Below are 20,382 nucleotides of genomic sequence, written 5' to 3'. Positions count from 1 at the left end.
TTCCGTATGGGGCCTTATATGGGGGCAAGTATTCCGTATGGGGCCTTATATGGGGGCCAGTATTCCGTATGAAGCGTTATATGGGGGCCAGTATTCCGTATGGGCGTTATATGGGGACCAGTATTCCGTATGGAGCCTTATATGGGGACCACTATTCTGTGTGGAGCGATTCACCGGTTTCTGAGCTATTGTAGAATTTACAATAGATATCACTCATGAAGTGAAATCTTTGCATTGTACTATATATATATATATATATATATATATATATATATATATATATATATATATATATATATATATATATATATATATATATATATATATATATATATATATATATATATATATTTCTCCGCCGTATCTCTGCATCATGAATCGTGGTATGTGTTAAAGGGGCCCACTGAGACTCTTTCGCCCGGGGCCCAGAAAAACCTGGAGCCGGCCCTGCCGCTGACGGCTAGCTCCGCGGCCCTGCGCCTGGTCAGAACTCGCTCTGTGTGGATTTATAATGTTTTCTGCCATAGCCGTGACAGCTCGCAGCTCCCGGCAGAGAACATTATGCAGGACGGGGTGGGGCGTCGGGCGGGTCTTAGTGACGCAGCCCTCCACAGCACAGCATGGTACGTGTTGTACGTCACGGGGCGGGTCTTAGTGACGCGGCCCTCCTGCACAGCATGGTGTGTTCCTGATGGGGTGGGGCGGCAGGCTCTCCTCACTGACACGCCCCCGGCAGAACATGTTATGTGGGGCGTGCTGGGGCAGCAGACTGGCTTCAGTGACGCGGCTCCCGGTACCGGTGTTCAGTGTGTAGCGCTGCTAAGCAGCAGCGCTGTATACACTGACGCTCAATGTACAATGCTGCTACTTAGCAGCGCTGTACACCGAGGTCCCGCCAGCATCCTCCCCATACAGCTCCACCCCTCCATAACCCCACCCCCATATGACCAAAGCCCCGCCCCCACCCCCACCGGGCCATGGAAAACTGGTCTTGCTTAAAGCCGGTCCCTGGTGCAAAAAAGGTTGGGGACCTCTGCACTAATGCATGCCCTAATAGCAGTTTATAACCACGCGTTCTACTCTGGAGAAATGGAGTAATAAATTGTGAGGTGTTTTTTCACATATGTTTCTTGTGAAAATGAAACATTTTGAGCTAAAACTTTATTGTTGAAATTTTTTTTTCATCTCACATCCCCAGTCCTAATACATTTGATACATGCAAATAGCCTATTCAGAGAGAATGAGAACAGGAACTCTAGTGCTACCTATTGGAAGTAGCAATTCTTAGTCAGTATCAACCCTTTTAAGCCCGCCATTCCTGTACGGCACAATAAGAAGTGCGTTCCTGCAAACTGCCAAACCTGTATGGCTCATAAGCCAGCAAAATCCGTGACACTGATCACAGCCTTTTAAAGGGGTTGTCTGGTCCAAATCAATAAGTCTGCAGTCACTCTGTGTGAGTGCAGAGTTATGAATCCCCTCAGCATATGCACTGTGCGCTGCGGTGATTCGCCTGTTATTGAGCCAGGATCGGAGGGTATGTGTGAGTTATACTTAATCCCAGACAGTGCCTCGCTTTTGTACACATGTATGGAGTGAGGCCGCACCCTCTAGTTCGCCACTCCCACTTGACTGCCGCATCTCTAGTCGGGGCACGGCCTCGCTCAAAACAAGTGTATGGAGTGAGGTCACGCCCACTAGACAGGCCCTGGCCAGGAGTATGTACAACTCGTACATCACCGCCGGTCCCTGCTCAGAAACTGGTGAATCCCCGCAGCACACAGTGCATGCACTGGGGGGGATTCATAAGTCTGCAGTCACACAGAGTGACTGCATACTCATCGGTTTGGACCGGACAACACCTTTTAACCACTCCGATGCTTTTGTCAGTAGCGACGTTGATGCCAATCTCCATATTGGATGGAAGGGGGCTTCCTCTTTGTCCCCATCGGCACCCTGTGATTGCGATCATTGATGTCAATGAGCACCATGGTGGCCCCAGGGGATGTATAATGGCCATGGGGTCTATCGGCTATGGTGGCCTGTTAGGTCCTGTCACCAACAGGACGTGAAACTTCTCCTGACAGTGTGCAGGAGCATTGCCGAGTATTAGACCAGCGATCAGACCAATAAAAGTTAATGTTGCATACTGGAACTAAGTAAAATGGTGTATATAACTGAAAAGTAAACATTTCATAAAATAAACGAGTACGAAAAAAAAACGTAAAAATTAATAAGCAAAAATGCTATTTTTCTGCAAAAACAAAAGTAAACAAAAAAAAAAGTACACATGGTATCGCTGCATCTGACGCATTCTATAAAACTTTCACATTATATTCAGTGAACACAATAAGAAAAAACACGCCAAAAATATAGCATTTTTGTCATACTGACACATGAAGCATAGAATTAAGTGATAAAAAAATCGTATATGTATGTCTTTGTTCATATATAAAAATTGTATCACTGAAAATGTCATGTCGTCCTGAGTGCGCAGTGCATGACCAAAATATTTTCTGCATCTGCAGCACTGACAGCCTGTATAGCACAGGGATGGTGCTGCATTCCTGTGCTATACAGACAATCAGAATAAAAATAGTGAAAGTCCCATAGTGGGACACAGAATAAAAGTCCAAAAAGTGTCAGAAAGTGAGAAAAAAAAATTGTAAAAATAAAAAAAAAAAATAAAATAAAAAAAAAAAAATCCACCAAAAATAAAAATATAATGTACCCATCAATAAATATTCTGAAAAAAAAAAACACCAAGGTTACTTACCGGTAGCTGTTTTTTCCTGAACCCATGAGAGCACACCTTGAGAGAGGGATCCGCCCCACCAAGGACAGGAAACCGTCTGAAATAAAAGGGCGGTACCTCTCCCTCGCTTCAGTTCGATTGCAGAGCATTGCGACACAGTACAGACCAAAAGTTTGGACACACCTTCTCATTTAAAGATTTTTCTGTATTTTCATGACTATGAAAATTGTACATTCACACTGAAGGCATCAAAACTATGAATTAACACATGTGGGATTATATACTTTACAAAAAAGTGTGAAACAACTGAAAATGTCTTATATTCTAGATTCTTCAAAGTAGCCACCTTTTGCTTTGATGACTGCTTTGGACACTCTTGGCATTCTCTTGATTAGCTTCAAGAGGTACTCACCAGAAATGGTCTTCCAACAATCTTGAAGGAGTTCCCAGAGATGCTTAGCACTTGTTGGCCCTTTTGCCTTCACTCTGTGGTCCAGCTCACCCCAAACCATCTCGATTGGGTTCAGGTCTGGTGACTGTGGAGGCCAGGTCATCTGGCGCAGCACCCCATCACTCTCCTCCTTGGTCAAATAGCTCTTACACAGCCTGGAGGTGTGTTTGGGGTCATTGTCCTGTTGAAAAATAAATGATGGTCCAACTAAACGCAAACCGGATGGAATAGCATGCCGCTGCAAGATGCTGTGGTAGCCATGCTGGTTCAGTATGCCATCAATTTTGAATAAATCCCCAACAGTGTCACCAGCAAAGCACCCCCACACCATCACACCTCCTCCTCCGCTTGACGGTGGGAACCATTAAGAGTCCATCCGTTCACCTTTTCTGCGTCGCACAAAGACATGGTGGTTGGGACCAAAGATCTCAAAGCACAGATTTCCATTGGTCTAATGTCCATTCCTTGTGTTCTTTAGCCCAAACAAGTCTCTTCTGCTTGTTGCCTGTCTTTAGCAGTGGTTTCCTAGCAGCTATTTTACCATGAAGGCCTGTTGCACAAAGTCTCCTCTTAACAGTTGATGTAGAGATGTGTCTGCTGCTAGAACTCTGTGTGGCATTGACCTGGTCTGTAATCCGAGCTGCTGTTAACCTGCGATTTCTGAGGCTGGTGACTCGGATAAACTTATCGTCAGAAGCAGAGGTGACTCTTGGTCTTCATTTCCTGGGGCGGTCCTCATGTGAGCCAGTTTCTTTGTAGCGCTTGATGGTTTTTGCAACTGCACTTGGAGACCCTTTCAAAGTTTTCCCAATTTTTCGCACTGACCTTCATTTCTTAAAGTAATTATGGCCACTCGTTTTTCTTTACTTGGCTGCTTTTTTCTTGCCATAATACAATTTCTAACAGTCTATTCAGTAGGACTATCAGCTGTGTATCCACCTGACTTCTGCATAACACAACTGATGGTCCCAACCCCATTTATAAGGCAAGAAATCCCACTTATTAAACCTGACAGGGCACACCTGTGAAGTGAAGACCATTTCCAGTGACTACCTCTTGAAGCTCATCAAGAGAATGGCAAGAGTGTGCAAAGCAGTCATCAAAGCAAAAGGTGGCTACTTTGAAGAACCTAGAATATAAGACATATTTTCAGTTGTTTCACACTTTTTTGTTAACTATATAATTCCACATGTGTTAATTAATAGTTTTGATGCCTTCAGTGTGACTGTACAATTTTCATAGTCATGAAAATACAGAAAAATCTTTAAATGAGAAGGTGTCCAAACTTTTGGTCTGTACTGTATATATGTGTGTGTGTGTATGTGTATATGTATATGTGTATATATATATATATATATGTATATGTATGTATATATATATGTGTGTATATCTATATATATATATATATATATATATATATTATAATAATCACCCAAAATGTAAAGTGCTTCACCAGGGCGTGAGAAAGACAGGGGGGGGAAACTACGGGTGCTGTCATGGGTTCAGGAAAAACCGGCTACCGGTAAGTAACCTTGGTGTTTTCCCCTCACCCATGACAGCACACCTTGAGAGAATTTTGGAGAATATGAGCACCCTAGGGAGGGTCCACCGCCTGAAGTACCCTTCTCCCAAAGGTAAGGTCAGAGGAGGATAGATCCAACCGATAGTGCTTGTAGAAGGTGGATGGTGCAGACCAAGTAGCAGCTTTACATATCTGGTCAATCGAGACATCTGCTCTCTCTGCCCAGGAGGTTGCGACATCTCTGGTGGAATGAGCTTTAATACCGTCTGGTGCCGGAACACCTGTAGATGTGTAAGCTAGACAAATGGCCTCCCTAAGCCACCTAGCAATAGTTCCCTTTGATACCCCGTGACCTTTCCTACTCCCCTGAAAGGCCAGAAACAAGGACTTGTCCTTCCTCCACTGACTAGTCATGTCTATGTACTGTAGTAATGTCCTTATAACATCTAGATTGTGGAACCTAACCTCCCCGGGGTTTTTAGGGTTACTGCAGAAAGAGGGAAGTACAATCTCCTGATTACAGTGGAATCTGGATTCAACTTTTAGAAGGTACGCCGGATCTGTACGCAGGACGACACGGTCCTCATGAATTTGGGTGTATGGGGGATCAACAGAAAGGGCCTGCAGGTCACTCACCCTACGGGCCGACATTAGGGCCACTAAGAGGATGGTTTTGAGGGTGAGGATCTTTGGAGAGATAACCTGCAGGGGTTCAAATGGGTCGCCAGAGTGCATTTAAAACCAAATTCAGGTCCCAGGGAGGAACTCTGAGAGCCCGAACTGGCTTAGCTCTGGAACAGGATTTAATGAATCTAGAGACCCATCTGTTCCCTGCCAGGTTACAATTATAGAGCGCCCCTAGGGTGGACACCTGAACTTTAAGTGTTCCCGTAGCCAACCCTAGGTCACTTCCCTTTTGTAAAAACTCTAGGACTTCTCTAACTGGAGGTTTATCCGACAATGGGGAGTCTATAAAATCCAGGAATTTTCCCCAGATTCTGGAATAAATTTAAGTTGTTATGGGCTTTCTACTACCCAATAGGGTAGAAACTAGGCCTGGTGAAAACCCCCTATTGCTCAGTAACAGCCTCTCAAATTCCAAGCCGCCAGATGGAAACCTTTGGCTTGTGCATGGAATATTGGCCCCTGGATGAGAAGGTCTGGCAGGACCCAGGGATCTGAGACTTGACATTAGGCGAAGCAGGGAGAACCAGGGTCTTTTGGGGGCGAATTATCCTCGCCCCCTCCTCCCAAATTTTCCTCACAACTGCCGGGATCATCACTATCGGTGGAAACGCGTAGGCCTTCCTGAACTCCCAGGGAATGTGGAGAGCGTCTACAGCATAGGGATTCTCTGTTGGATTTAGTGAACAGAATCTCTCCACCTTCCTGTTCGCCCTGGTGGCGAACAAATCTATGTCCGGTGACCCCCATAGCTGTATAATCTGTTGGAAGGCTATCGGGTTTAGAGCCCACTCTCCTTGTCTTAAAGTGTGGCGACTGAGGAAATCTGCTCTTAAATTTTCTACCCCCCGCATGAAAAGAGCACTGAGGGATGGGAGATGCTGTTCTGCTAGATGCAGGATCCTGTTTGCCACTACCATAAGGGAGCGAGATCTTGTTCCTCCCTGGTGATTTATATACGCCACTGTCGTCCGATTGTCGGACCTGATCTGGACATGGTGACCCTGTATGTGGGGAAGGAAGTCTATCAGGGATTTCTCCACTGCCAAAAGCTCTTTTAGGTTTGATGACGCTTCTTTTTCGTGACGTAGCCAGAGCCCCTGAACTGAGAGCTCTGCCAGATGACCCCTCCCCCCCCCCCCCCCCCCCCCCCCAGCCGGAGCCACTTGCATCTGTTGCAATTGTGTGGTTGACTGGTTTCGACCATTGGAAGTCTGCGGGCAGATTCTCCCTGTTTGTCCACCAGGAGAGGGAGTTTACTGTCCCCAAAGAAAGAGTTTTTTTTCCTAAATGTCTGTTGAAGGATTTCTGAGCCGACAGGACCTCCCACTGAAGAAGCCTCATATGACTCTGGGCCCATTTGACTGCTGGGAGACAGGAAGTCATGGAGCCTAGTTAGGGACATTGCTTCTCTCAAGGACATCACGGGAGACCTTATGGCCCTTGAGACCAGGCTGATTATTTTGCAAACCTTGTCTTCCGGGAGGAAACAGGATTGGCGTTGGGAATCTAGGGTCAAGCCCAGAAAGATCTGAGTCCTTGAGGGGGATAGCTTTGATTTTTGAATATTTATTAACCACCCCAGGTGATGTAAAGCTGTCCTGACCTCTAAAAGTTGAGAGGAACAGTGGTCCTCCGATTTCCCTATTTTCAGAAAGTCGTCCAGATAGGGAACAATCACCACGTTCTTGATTCGGAGAAAAGCTGTCACCTCCGCTATAACCTTTGTAAATACTCTCGGTGCTATCGATAGTCCAAAAGGTAGGGCAGTGAATTGGAAATGTCTCAATTGCCCTTGGATGAACAGGGCTACCTTTAGGTACTTCCGGTAGTCTGGATGGATTGGGACGTGATAGTAGGCATCTTTTAGGTCGATGACCGCCATGAAACAGTTGTGGTGTAAGAGTTTCACTGCAGAGTTCACTGATTCCATCTTGAAAGTCTGGTTGATTATCAGCTGATTTAGACTTTTGAGGTTGATAATGGTCCTTAAGGACCCATTTGTTTGTTTTTTTATCACAAACAGGGGGGAATAAAATCCCCATCCCCATTGTGAAACTGGAACTTCGTGAAGGACCTGCTTGTTGACTAAGTCTAATACTTCTGATTCTAGAGCCATCTGCTCCTCCCTGGACTTCCTCCTGGAGGTGATCATGAAGGTTCGGTGAGGGACCTGACAGAAGCGTATCTTTAGGCCGTTCTTTATGATATCCAACACCCAGGGATTTGACGTGATGGCTTCCCAAGCTGGGATAAAATGGGAAAGCCTTCCCCCGACCTCTAGCCTCGCGTCATTGGGGAGATTTTTTGGAACTGGAGGATGGTCCTCCAAACATGTAACCAGAGTCCTTTTTAGATCTTGGCTCCCATCTTTTCCTTTCTCCCGGTGGGTGACCCCGGTTAAATCTCTTCCTCGGAAAATAGGACCTTTTTGTTTCCCCCGTGAACCCTGGGAAACCTCTCTTTCTGTCGCCAGCCTTCTCCAAAAGCTCGTCCAGTTTTTGGCCAAACAAAAGTTTACCATCACAAGGAAGAGAACAAAGCTTATGCTTAGATTGTAGGTCTCCTGGGCAACCCTTGAGCCACAGGGCTCGTCTGGCAGCATTAGACAAATTCGCCGACCTGGCAGCGAGTTTAACTGAATCCGCTGAGGAGTCGGCCAAAAAAGCAGATGCTGCTTGTAGCAAAGGCAGATTGGAGAGGATTTTATCTCTGGACATCTTTTTATCCTTGAGCTGGTCTCCTAATTGCTGAAACCACACCATAAGTGACCTAGCGACACAAGTGCCTGCTACTGCTGGCTTCAGGCCCCCTGCCGCTGCTTCCCAGGTGTGACACAGAAAGGAATCTGCCTTCTTATCCAGAGCATCCTTTAGGCTGCCTGAATCTTCCAGGGGTAGGGACGATCTTTTGGATGATCGGCGACAGACCCGTCAACTTTAGGAATTTTGTCCCGGGACTCAGAGACACTATCCTCGAAGGGGTACCTCCTTTTGGAGGATGAGGGCAATACTCCTGATTTCTCCGGCTTCCTCCATTCCCGGTCTATAAGGGTCTGGATTTGGGGATTCACTGGAAAGGAGCGTCTCTTTTTTTCCTCCAGGCATGCGAACATAATATCTTCCAGGGACCTGGCTGCCTTCTCCTCCCTCAACCCCATGGTAGATCTGACCGCTCTGACCAACTTGTCAGTATCCTCAATAGGGAAACAGGGCCTACCACTGTCTGATGAAGAGGAGGATGCCGAATCACTGAGGCAAAGATCCTCTGACTGGGAGGATAAATCATAGTCGGAGGAGATATCTTTATGGGATCTCTTTTTCCCCTTTAGTAAGCCTTTCAGGGAATCCTGCACCTCTGAAAGGATTACGGACCTCAAATTAGAAGCGAAATCCGGGGTGCTCTCCGCTATCGTTTGGTTAATACAGCTTGCACAAAGCTGTTTCTGCCAATCTATGGAAAGGGGGGCCTGGCATAAGGCGCAAACCCTGTGCTTCTTTTTAGCGCTACTCTTCTTAGGTTCCTAAGGAATGAAGCACATAATAACTTTCCATTACTATTAAGTGACATTCACGAAGATCACTCACCCCTGAAGTCACAAAAGAGTACCGGATTTGGAGGCTGTGGCAGGACATAAGACGAATCCCTTCTGGATGGCCCTGAAGCGTCCGACACTTTACTCCTCCTGCTGCCGCTGCGGTTGCTGGAGCGGCCGTCCGTGTGCGAGGTGCCCGACTGCTTCTTCCGCTGGCATTGATGCGGTGGAGGGGTCAGCTGCTGCTGTTCCTGGCTGTCCTGGTCTGCCATAGCTGCTACACCCGAGCTTAAGTATAAGCAGCGCTTGTCAGGAGCTGAGCCCCCCCACCTTAAATAGTCCACATCCGGACCTCCCCTGGTCCATGTGTCCTCCCCCCTCCTGACACACACCGGCCGATCTTTGAAAAAACCGGCCGGCAAGCGTTTACAGGGCGCCGCCACCTTGGTTGCGGGTGCCACCCCCGACGTCATCGGGCACGCCTCTCCCAGAGTGCACCGCGCCGTGACGTCAGGCGCGTCATACCTGGAAGACGCTGCCCCCGGCGTGAGAGGACAGCGCAGCTTTCTGCGGGGAGTCGGAGCCCTCCTCATCGCCTGCACCCGCTCGGACACGGCTCCAGGGAACCGCGGACGGCGCTTCTGGGACCCGGAACCCTATGCACAGGCAGGTGCCCGCTCTTCCACACCGGAACGGGCCCAGGTAAGAAGACACCTTTCTTCAGACAGGTTCCCATCAAGGACAGGAAACCAACTGAAGCGAGGGAGAGGTACCGCCCTTTTATTTCAGACGGTTTCCTGTCCTTGGTGGGGCGGATCCCTCTCTCAAGGTGTGCTGTCATGGGTGAGGGGAAAACAAACAATAAAAGTACACATATTTAGTATCGCTGCGTCCGGAACGACCTGACCTATAAAACTGTCCCACTAGTTAACCCCTTTAGTGAACACGGTAAAAAAACAAAAAAAAACAAAACAAAGCAAAGAACAATTCTTTATCAAAATACCGCCAAACAAAAAATGGAATAACACACGATCAAAAAGACGAATATAAATAAAAATTGTACCGCTGAAAACTTCATCTTGTCCCGCAAAAGACAAGCCACCATACAGCTCCATCAGCCGAAAAATAAAAAAGTTATAGCTCTCAGAATAAAGTGATGCAAAAGAATATTTTTTTCTGTAAAATAGCTTTTATTGTGTAAAAGCGCAAAAACATAGAAAAACGATATAAATGTGGTACCGCAGTAAACGTACTGACCCGAAGAATAAAGCTACCTTATCAATTTTACCACACGCGGAACAGTATAAAAAAATTTAAAAACAAAACAATTCCTGAATTGTTGGTTTTTGTTTATTCTGCCTCCCAAAAATCGGAATAGAAAGCAAAAAATGTCACGTGCCTGAAATTGGCACCAATAAAAACGTCAACTCATACCACAAAAACAAGCCGTCACATGACTGTTGGCCAAAATATGGAAAAATTATGGCTCTAAAAATATGGCGATGCAAAAACTAGATTTTACAAAAAAATGCTTCTTTTAGTGTGTGACAGCTGTCTATCATAAAAACCCAATTGCAAAAAGAACTTCGGCACTCCATACATGAATATATAAGAAATATTGTATCTAGACTAATGTCACTTTGAAAAATGAAGGTTTTTTGCGCATAATTTGGCCAATTTATGTGTGCCCATCAACCACGACAAGGTCACCTTCGTATGATGGGAAACTACGCTATGCTACCACTGGATATGCCACTCTTGGGCTGTAAGCCTGTATGGACAATATGTCTCTGCTTGGGCTTTTAACCTACAATGTATGGGCTGGTAGAGCTAGTTAAAACCACCTGTGACTGAATGGGAGGGACACATGGTCAGAAAAAAGGCTGTCAAACTTCTAATAGTGTGAACACGTACCTGCTGAAAAATGAAGGTTTTTTGCGCATAATTTGGCCAATTTATGTGTGCCCATCAACCATAAATTGGCCAAATTATGCGCAAAAAACCTTCATTTTTCAAAGTGACATTAGTCTAGATACAATATTTCTTATATATTCATGTATGGAGTGCCGAAGTTCTTTTTGCAATTGAGATTACTCTTTTCTTCAGAGCACCCGAATAGACCAGTGAGCGACCCCTCTATCATAAAAACCCGATATGATTCTGGTATCGCTGTAATTGCACTGACCCGAAGAATAAAGTCATCTAATCACTTATACTGCACAAGGAACGGCGTAAAAAATAAACTCTGGGGTTGGTTTAGGGTTAGGGTTGGTCTAGGGTTAGGGTTGGGCTAAGTTTGGGTTAGGGTTGGGCTAAGTTTAGGTTAGGGTTGGGCTAAGTTTAGGTTAGGGTTGGGCTAAGTTTAGGTTAGGGTTGGGCTAAGTTTAGGTTAGGGTTGGGCTAAGTTTAGGTTAGGGTTGGGCTAAGTTTAGGTTAGGGTTGGGCTAAGTTTAGGTTAGGGTTGGGCTAAGTTTAGGTTAGGGTTGGGCTAAGTTTAGGTTAGGGTTGGGCTAAGTTTAGGTTAGGGTTGGGCTAAGTTTAGGTTAGGGTTGGGCTAAGTTTAGGTTAGGGTTGGGCTAAGTTTAGGTTAGGGTTGGGCTAAGTTTAGGTTAGGGTTGGGCTAAGTTTAGGTTAGGGTTGGGCTAAGTTTAGGTTAGGGTTGGGCTAAGTTTAGGTTAGGGTTGGGCTAAGTTTAGGTTAGGGTTGGGCTAAGTTTAGGTTAGGGTTGGGCTAAGTTTAGGTTAGGGTTGGGCTAAGTTTAGGTTAGGGTTGGGCTAAGTTTAGGTTAGGGTTGGGCTAAGTTTAGGTTAGGGTTGGGCTAAGTTTGGGTTGGGGTTAGGGTTGGGCTAAGTTTGGGTTGGGGTTAGGGTTAGGCTAAGTTTGGGTTGGGGTTAGGGTTGGGCTAAGTTTGGGTTGGGGTTAGGGTTGGGCTAAGTTTGGGTTGGGGTTAGGGTTGGGCTAAGTTTGGGTTGGGGTTAGGGTTGGGCTAAGTTTGGGTTGGGGTTAGGGTTGGGCTAAGTTTGGGTTGGGGTTAGGGTTGGGCTAAGTTTGGGTTGGGGTTAGGGTTGGGCTAAGTTTGGGTTGGGGTTAGGGTTGGGCTAAGTTTGGGTTGGGGTTAGGGTTGGGCTAAGTTTGGGTTGGGGTTAGGGTTGGGCTAAGTTTGGGTTGGGGTTAGGGTTGGGCTAAGTTTGGGTTGGGGTTAGGGTTGGGCTAAGTTTGGGTTGGGGTTAGGGTTGGGCTAAGTTTGGGTTGGGGTTAGGGTTGGGCTAAGTTTGGGTTGGGGTTAGGGTTGGGCTAAGTTTGGGTTGGGGTTAGGGTTGGGCTAAGTTTGGGTTGGGGTTAGGGTTGGGCTAAGTTTGGGTTGGGGTTAGGGTTGGGCTAAGTTTGGGTTGGGGTTAGGGTTGGGCTAAGTTTGGGTTGGGGTTAGGGTTGGGCTAAGTTTGGGTTGGGGTTAGGGTTGGGCTAAGTTTGGGTTGGGGTTAGGGTTGGGCTAAGTTTGGGTTGGGGTTAGGGTTGGGCTAAGTTTGGGTTGGGGTTAGGGTTGGGCTAAGTTTGGGTTGGGGTTAGGGTTGGGCTAAGTTTGGGTTGGGGTTAGGGTTGGGCTAAGTTTGGGTTGGGGTTAGGGTTGGGCTAAGTTTGGGTTGGGGTTAGGGTTGGGCTAAGTTTGGGTTGGGGTTAGGGTTGGGCTAAGTTTGGGTTGGGGTTAGGGTTGGGCTAAGTTTGGGTTGGGGTTAGGGTTGGGCTAAGTTTGGGTTGGGGTTAGGGTTGGGCTAAGTTTGGGTTGGGGTTAGGGTTGGGCTAAGTTTGGGTTGGGGTTAGGGTTGGGCTAAGTTTGGGTTGGGGTTAGGGTTGGGCTAAGTTTGGGTTGGGGTTAGGGTTGGGCTAAGTTTGGGTTGGGGTTAGGGTTGGGCTAAGTTTGGGTTGGGGTTAGGGTTGGGCTAAGTTTGGGTTGGGGTTAGGGTTGGGCTAAGTTTGGGTTGGGGTTAGGGTTGGGCTAAGTTTGGGTTGGGGTTAGGGTTGGGCTAAGTTTGGGTTGGGGTTAGGGTTGGGCTAAGTTTGGGTTGGGGTTAGGGTTGGGCTAAGTTTGGGTTGGGGTTAGGGTTAGGATTTTTTTCAAAAGTTTTAAAAAAAAGAAAAGATGACAATATGGCGACTAGTGTTGAGCGCAAGTGCTCGCTACTTAAGTTTGCATCGGGTGCTCGGGTATGCACTGAATATCGCGGGTGCTTGAGTGACATGCTCGAGTCTCCACCCCATATGCTTCGTGGCCAAAAAAAACTCGTGGGGATTGCCTGCCATGCACAAGTGATCCCTGCATGTTTTTTTTTGGGTGTCTAATAACTGTGAAACTTGCGGGCGGGGACTCGAGCATGTCAGTTGAGCACCCACAATACATTGTGAATACATGAGTGCACGATACAAACTCAAGTAGCGAACACACGCTCAAGACTAATGACAACTTATTCAATATGATGACCTAATGTTATCAAATTCTGTGTCATACCTCTGGGTTCAAAATGTTCACTATACCCCTTGATAAAATCCTTGAGGGGTGTAGCTTCCAAAATGGGGTCATTTGTTGGGGGTTTCCACTGTTTAGGCACATCAGGGACACATCCGCTAATTATTCAAGCAAATTTTACATTCAAAAGGTCAAATGGCGCTCCTTCCCTTCCGAACCCTGCCATGCGCCCAAACAGTGTTTTTCCCCCCCATTTGGGGTATCGGCGTGCTCAGGGGAAATTGCACAACAAATTTTGGGGTCCATTTTTTTCCTGATACCCCTGCGAAAATAAAAAAAAATTGGGTCTAAAGTAACATTTTTGTGAAAAAAGTTAAATGTTCATTTATTTTTCTTCCACATTATAAAAATTCCTGTGAAGCACCTGAAGGGTTAATAAAATTCTTGAATGTGGTTTTGAGCACTTTGAGGGGTGCAGTTTTTAGAATGGTGTCACTTTTGGATATTTTCTGTCATAAAGAGCCCTCAAAGTGACTTCAAATGTGATGTGGTCCCTAAAAAAAAATGGTTTTGAAAATTTTGTTGGAAAAATGAGAAATCGCTGGTCAACTTTTAACCCTTATAGCTCCGTAATAAAAATAAAATTTTGTTCCAAAATTGTGCTGATGTAAAGTAGACATGTGGGAAATGTTATTTATTAACTTTTTTTGTGTGACATATCTCTGATTTAACCGGTTCAGGACCGCCCACTGTACATAAACATCGGCGCTGCCTGGGCTCTGTGCAGCACCGACGTTTAAAAACGGTGGGTGGTCCCGGAGCGCTCAGGACCCCCAGGGTCCTGCAAGCGCTACGGTTCCGGTGCAGAGCAATAGCTCTGACAGGGGACATCATCGGGACCTGATTGGATCAGGTCCCAATGATGTTAACCCTTTGCTATCTTCTATATGCCGCGTTCTATAGTGATTGCGGCATATAGAAGATAGTGAGATGAGAGGGGGTCGTCAACTTACCTCTCCGACAGCCCCCTGATATCTTCCAGGACCTGCCGTTGTTATGGCAGCTGGAGGTCACATGACCGCCTCCAGGTATGCCATATATGGAGTCCTGCTAGGCTCAGCCTGCAGCTGAAGCCTGGCAGGACACACTGACTGTGAAACAGTCAGCAAAGATGTCATGCAATGTAATACATGTCTATTACATTGCATGACATCAGTGATTAGAAAAATAAAAATTAATGTCCCATACAGGGAATAAGTAAATATGTAAAAAAAAAAAAAAAAAAAAAAATCACAAAATAAATAAAAATAAATAAATTAAAATATTAAACCAATAAATCCGTATATTTATGCAAAAACAAAAAATACACATTTGGTATCGCCGCGTCCGAAACAACCCGATCTATAAAACTATCACACTAATTAACTCCTTCTGTGCACTAAATAAAAAACGGAGCAAAAAAATATGCTTTTTCATCATATCACCAAACAAAAAGTGGAAAAAATGCGATCAAAAAGCAAAATGGAAATAAAAATGGTACTGCTGAAAACGTCATCTTGTTCCGCAAAAAAAAGCCGCCATACAGCTCCATCAGCCGAAAAACAAAAAAGTTATAGCGCTCAGAATAAAGCGATGCAAAAAAATATTTTTTCTATAAAATTGTTTTGCGTAAAAGCGCCAAAACGTAAAAAAAATATACAGTAAGTGTAGTATCGCTGTAAACGTACTGACCCGAAGAATAATGCTGCCTTATCACTTATACCACACGCAGAACGGCATAAAAAAAAACCTCAAAAAACAATTCCTGAATTGTTGGTTTTTGTTAATTTTACCTCCCAAAAAACTGAATAGAAAGCGATCAAAAAATGTCACGTACCCAAAAATGGTACCAATAAAAATATCAACTCGTCCCGCTAAAAACAAGCAGTCACATGACTGTCGGCCGAAATATGGAAAAATTATAGCTCCCAAAATATGGCGATGCAAAAACTAGATTTTGCAAAAAAAAAAGCGTCTTAGTGTGTGACAGCTGTCAATCATAAAAACCTGATATAAATCTGTTATCTCTGTAATCGCACCGACCCGAAGAATAAAGTAATCTCATCACTTATACCGCACGAGGAACTGCGTAAAAAATAAATAAAACCAATTCTTCACCTGCTACTGATTTGTTTATTATGTCTCCCAAAGATCGCAGTAAGGCTCTGCTCACATTTATCCTGCGCTCTGCGCTGAGCACTTACACCAGAGTTTCCGTGTAAATCTCTGAAATACGTGATTCAGACGGAACCCATGACGGAACATTCCCTGTAATGAGGCAGATATAGGCCACTGTGGATGCCATCTGGCCTGTGATCCCACAGTCAGTTTTTTTAGGCGTGCATAAAAGTGCGGTTGGCCACAGTTTTGTGCATGTCTGAAAAAAAGGACACCGCTAAACAGAGGCCAGACGGAGTCCAGAGTAACTCTGCTGCCTCATTACTGTGAATGGATCCCGCAGGGGTTTCATCTGAATTACATCACTTGGAAATTTAGATGGAAACCCCGATGTAAGTGCTCAGCCTCGAGCGCCGGATAAATGTTACGTAAAATGTTCCCAATAAAAGCTTCAACTCGGTTCTCAAAAAAAGCTAGTCCCCACTCAGGTCCGTCATCTGTTAAAAATGTAAGGGACTTCCAAGTTACTGGTAGCAGAAAGGCTCTGGAAAAGCGAAATGGCCCTTGCCCCCCAAAAGAAATTCAGAAAATTTTGTGCTCCCAAATCCAAATGCCTATTCTACAATAATTTGTTCTCCAATTGTCAAATAGCTCTCCGTCCCCCCCAGATCTCGCCGTACGGCTGAGTGGTACGATACAGCCACATATGGGGTATTGCCACTTTTAGAAGAAATTGTGTGACACATTTCGGCATTTTTACCCATTGCCCTGTGTGAAAATGTAAAATCTGAGGGTAAAACATTTTTTTGTGGTAAAAATACAATTATGATTTCTTCACTGCCCAATGGTATAAATTAAAAAATTAAAAAAATACTCACTACTTCCCTAGATGAATTCCTTGAGAGGTGTAGTTTACAAAATGGGGTCACTTATGGGGGTTTCTGCTGTTTCGGCATGTCAGCGACTCTTCAAATGTGACATGGTGTCTGCAACCTATCCCAGCCAACATAGCGCTCCTTTCTCTTCCGAACCCTGCCTTACACCAAAGCAGTGGTTTTCCCCCACATATGGGGTATCGGCGTACTCAGGAGAAATTGCACAACAAATTTCATGGTGCAATTTATCCTGTTATCCTTATGATAATGCAAAATTAGGGAATGAAAAACATTTTTTGTGGGAAAAATGTGAAAATTTTATTTTTACAGCTCAATATTATAAACTTCTGTGAAGCACCTTGGGGTTCAAGGTGCTGACCACACATCTAGATAAGTTCCCAAAGGGGTCTAGTTTCCAAAATGGTGTCACTTGTGGGGGGTTTCCACTGTTTAGGCACATCAGGGGCTCTCCAAACGCAACATGGCGTCTGCTAATTATTCAAACAAATTTTACATTCAAAAAGTCTAATGGCGCTCCTTCCCTTCCGAACCCTGCAGTGCGCCCAAACAGTGCTTTTCCCTCACATATGGGGTATCAGCGCGCTCATGAGAAATTGAACTACAAATTGTGTATTCCATTTTTTCCTGTTACCCCTGTGAAAATAAAAAAAATTGGGTCTAAAGTAACATTTTTGTGGAAAAAAGTTAATTGTTCATTGTTTTCTTCCACATTCCAAAAATTCCTGTGAAGCACCTGAAGGGTTAATAAACTTCTTGAATGTGGTTTTGAGCACCTTGAGGGGTGCAGTTTTTAGAATGGTGTCACTTTTGGGTATTTTCTGTCCTAAAGGCCTCTCAAAGTCACTTCAAATAAGATGTGGTCCCTAAAAAATGTTTTTGTAAATTTTGTTGGAAAAAATGAGAAATCGCTGGTCAACTTTTAACCCTTATAGCTTCCTAACAAAAAAAAATTTTGGTTCCAAAATTGTGCTGATGTAAAGTAGACATGTGGGAAATGTTATTTATTAACTATTTTGTGTGACAAATCTCTCTGATTTAAGGGCATGAAAATTCAAAGTTTGAAAATTGCAACATTTTCAAAATTTTCGCCAAGTTTCCGATTTTTTCACAAATAAACGCAAGTGATATCGAAGAAATTTTTCCTCTATCATGAAGTACAATATGTCACGAAAAAACAAACAATCTCAGAATCAGGGGGATCCGTTGAAGCGTTCCAGAGTAATTACCTCATAAAGTGACAGTGGTCAGAATTTTAAAAATTGGCCTGGTCATTAACGTGCAAACCACCTTGGGTTGTAAAGGGGTTAATATTGATCCCTAAATATTTAAAATGTGTAACCACTGGAAGATTTGACAAGGAATCAAGTTGGGTGTTAGGCCCACCTGAGAGGGGCAGCAATGCTGACTTGTTCCAGTTTATGGTGAGGACAGAAAATCTCCCAAATTTTTCTGTAGAAGATATAACCCGGGGCAAAGTATCCCAGACCTGATCCTTAAAAATATCCATGTCATCCGCGTATAGCCCAATAATATCGGTCCTGTTAGCTATCGATATGCCTTTAATTAGTGGTGCTGAGCGTATTAGAATAGTGTCACTTGTGGGGGGTTTCCACTGTTTAGGCACATCAGGGGCTCTTTACACGCTACATGGCATCCGCTAATTATTCCAGCAAATTTTACATTAAAAAAGTCAAATGGTGCTCCTTCCCTACCGAACTCTGTCGTGTGTCCTAACAGTGGTTTCCCCCACATATTATCAGCCCGCTCAGGAGCCCAAAATTTGTTGTGCAATTTCTCCTGTTACCCTTGTGGAAGTTTAAAAAAAAAAAAAAAAAAAAAAAAAAGATTTAGTAAATTTTGTTGGAAAAATGAGAAATCGCTGCTCAACTTTTAACCCTTCTAACTTTCTAACAATTTTTTTTAAAAAAATTGTGCTGATGTAAAGTAGACATGTTGGTATTATTTCTCAACTATTTTGTGTAACATAACTCTCTTAAGGGTATAAAAATTAAAAGTTTGAATATGGCATAATTTTCAAAATTTGCTCCAAATTTCAGTTTCTTTCACAAATAAACACAAGTTATATCAAAGAAGGGGTTAAAATTGTCACTGTGCCTATGAATAGTTTCCCTGAGTGTAATTTTGAAAATGGGGGGGTGGGGGGATTTCTGCTTTTTGGCTGCTTGAGGTTTCTTCAAATGGCGCCCAGGTATTACACCAGGAAGCTATATGCACCCAAAAGCAAAAGCCAAATGGTGCTCATCCTCGTCTGTGTATTATCAGAAGTGTATTATCACATATAGGGTATTGCTATACTTGAGAGAAATAGAATAATGGCTTTCATGTTACTTTATTTCTTATTAGCTGTGGTAAAGATGAAACATTTTTATCTAAATCTTATTGTCACAAATGTAATTTTTCATTTTCACACAGTGCAGTGATAATTAGAAAAGCACTTTGCAGAATACACCCCTAGATGAATCTATTTGGGTCACTAGTGGTGATTTCTGTTATTTAGGCACCTTGGGGGTCTGCAAGTGGCATCCACAAACTATTACAGCCAAATTTGTGCTTCCAAAGCTAATTAGTGATTCTTCCCTTTTGAGCCCACCTTATGCACAAACAGTAGTTTTGTGATCACACATTTAATATTGCCGGTTTTAGGAGAAATTGCTTCATAAATGTTTGGGTCCATTTTCTTCTATTATTCTGTGTGAAAATGGGATATTTTGGACTAAAATGACCATTGGTGGAAAAAAATATTTTTTCATTTCCACGATCCAGCATTATAACATAACATTTTGTGAAGCACCTGTATGTTCAGAAAACTCACTACACCCCTAGATGAATTTCTTGTGGATTGTAGTTTCCAAAATGAGGTCTCTTTGGGGATTTTTCTGTTGTTCTGGAACCTTGGGGGCTCAGCAAGTGGTGTCCGCAAACTATTGCATACAGAAATATACTCCATGTAAATATTTTTATGCCCAAAAAAGACAAAAAGTATTCTCTGAGTGATACCTTTATTGGCTGACCAGAAAAAAAAAATGTATGCAAGCTTTCAGAGCACAGAGGCTCCTTCTTCAGGCGGGATTACAAATGAAGGCATAACATTTAAGAGATATTAGCAGGACATTTGTTCATGAGGGTGTAAGGGGTAATTTGATTTCCTTGGCTTATCATTAGGAGGCATCACCCCATGAACAAGATCTCTGAATCAGTAAATGGAAAAGGCTTTATTAGATGGTTGGTACTATAGTGGCACTGATAAGATGGGTGCACACACTGCACAAAAAATGTTTATACAAACAACAAGGCTGCTCACACGTTGCGTTTTTGCTGCGTTTTTTATGCAAATTTTCAGCTGCGTTTTACAGTACCAGCAAAAGCTATGAGATTTCAGAAATCTCATGCACACACATTTTGTTTTTTATTCCTGACTGATTTGGAAAACTGTTGCGTTTTTGCACATTGCAGCATGTCACTTCTTTCAGCGCGTTTTTGCAGCGTTTTTTCACCCATAGAAAGCAATGGGAAAGTGCAAAAACCTCAGGAAGTTGCATAACAGTGTTTTGTTTGGCACTAAACTTAATCAGCATTCACGAGAGACAATAAAAATGGAGCAAATACGCAGCAAAACCTGCTTTTTTTGAAGCTTCTTCTTAACCGCCAAGAGAGCAGGTTTTGCTTCCGGAAAAGAACACAACGTGTGAACATTAGCCTAAAAGGTAAAATCACACGTCTAAAAAGCAAAATGCACAGGTATACATAAGTAGATGCATGTGCTCAAAATATACATATCTCTTAATAAAAGATTATTAGCAATTGAACCCATTCTACACCTGGGTGGTGAGCATTTTTATTGGTACATTTTTCATTTTATTAATGGCGCTGGAGTCAGCGTGTGCGCATACAGTGTCTTA

General features: G+C 43.9%; 1 protein-coding gene across 22 annotated transcripts in view; it reads left to right on the top strand.

The window, feature by feature from the left end:
• Positions 1 to 20,382, top strand: part of DLG1 (discs large MAGUK scaffold protein 1) — a 279,892-nt gene that overhangs the window by 140,355 nt on the left and 119,155 nt on the right. The gene's annotated exons all lie outside the window — the stretch shown is intronic.

This window comes from Phyllobates terribilis, unplaced genomic scaffold (genome assembly GCF_046119375.1).
Source record: "Phyllobates terribilis strain yellow unplaced genomic scaffold, ASM4611937v1 Scaffold_3__8_contigs__length_932513732, whole genome shotgun sequence".
Taxonomy (NCBI): domain Eukaryota; kingdom Metazoa; phylum Chordata; class Amphibia; order Anura; family Dendrobatidae; genus Phyllobates; species Phyllobates terribilis.
The sequence above is the reverse complement of the archived record's forward strand: the minus strand, read 5'-3'. Positions and strand labels throughout refer to the sequence as shown.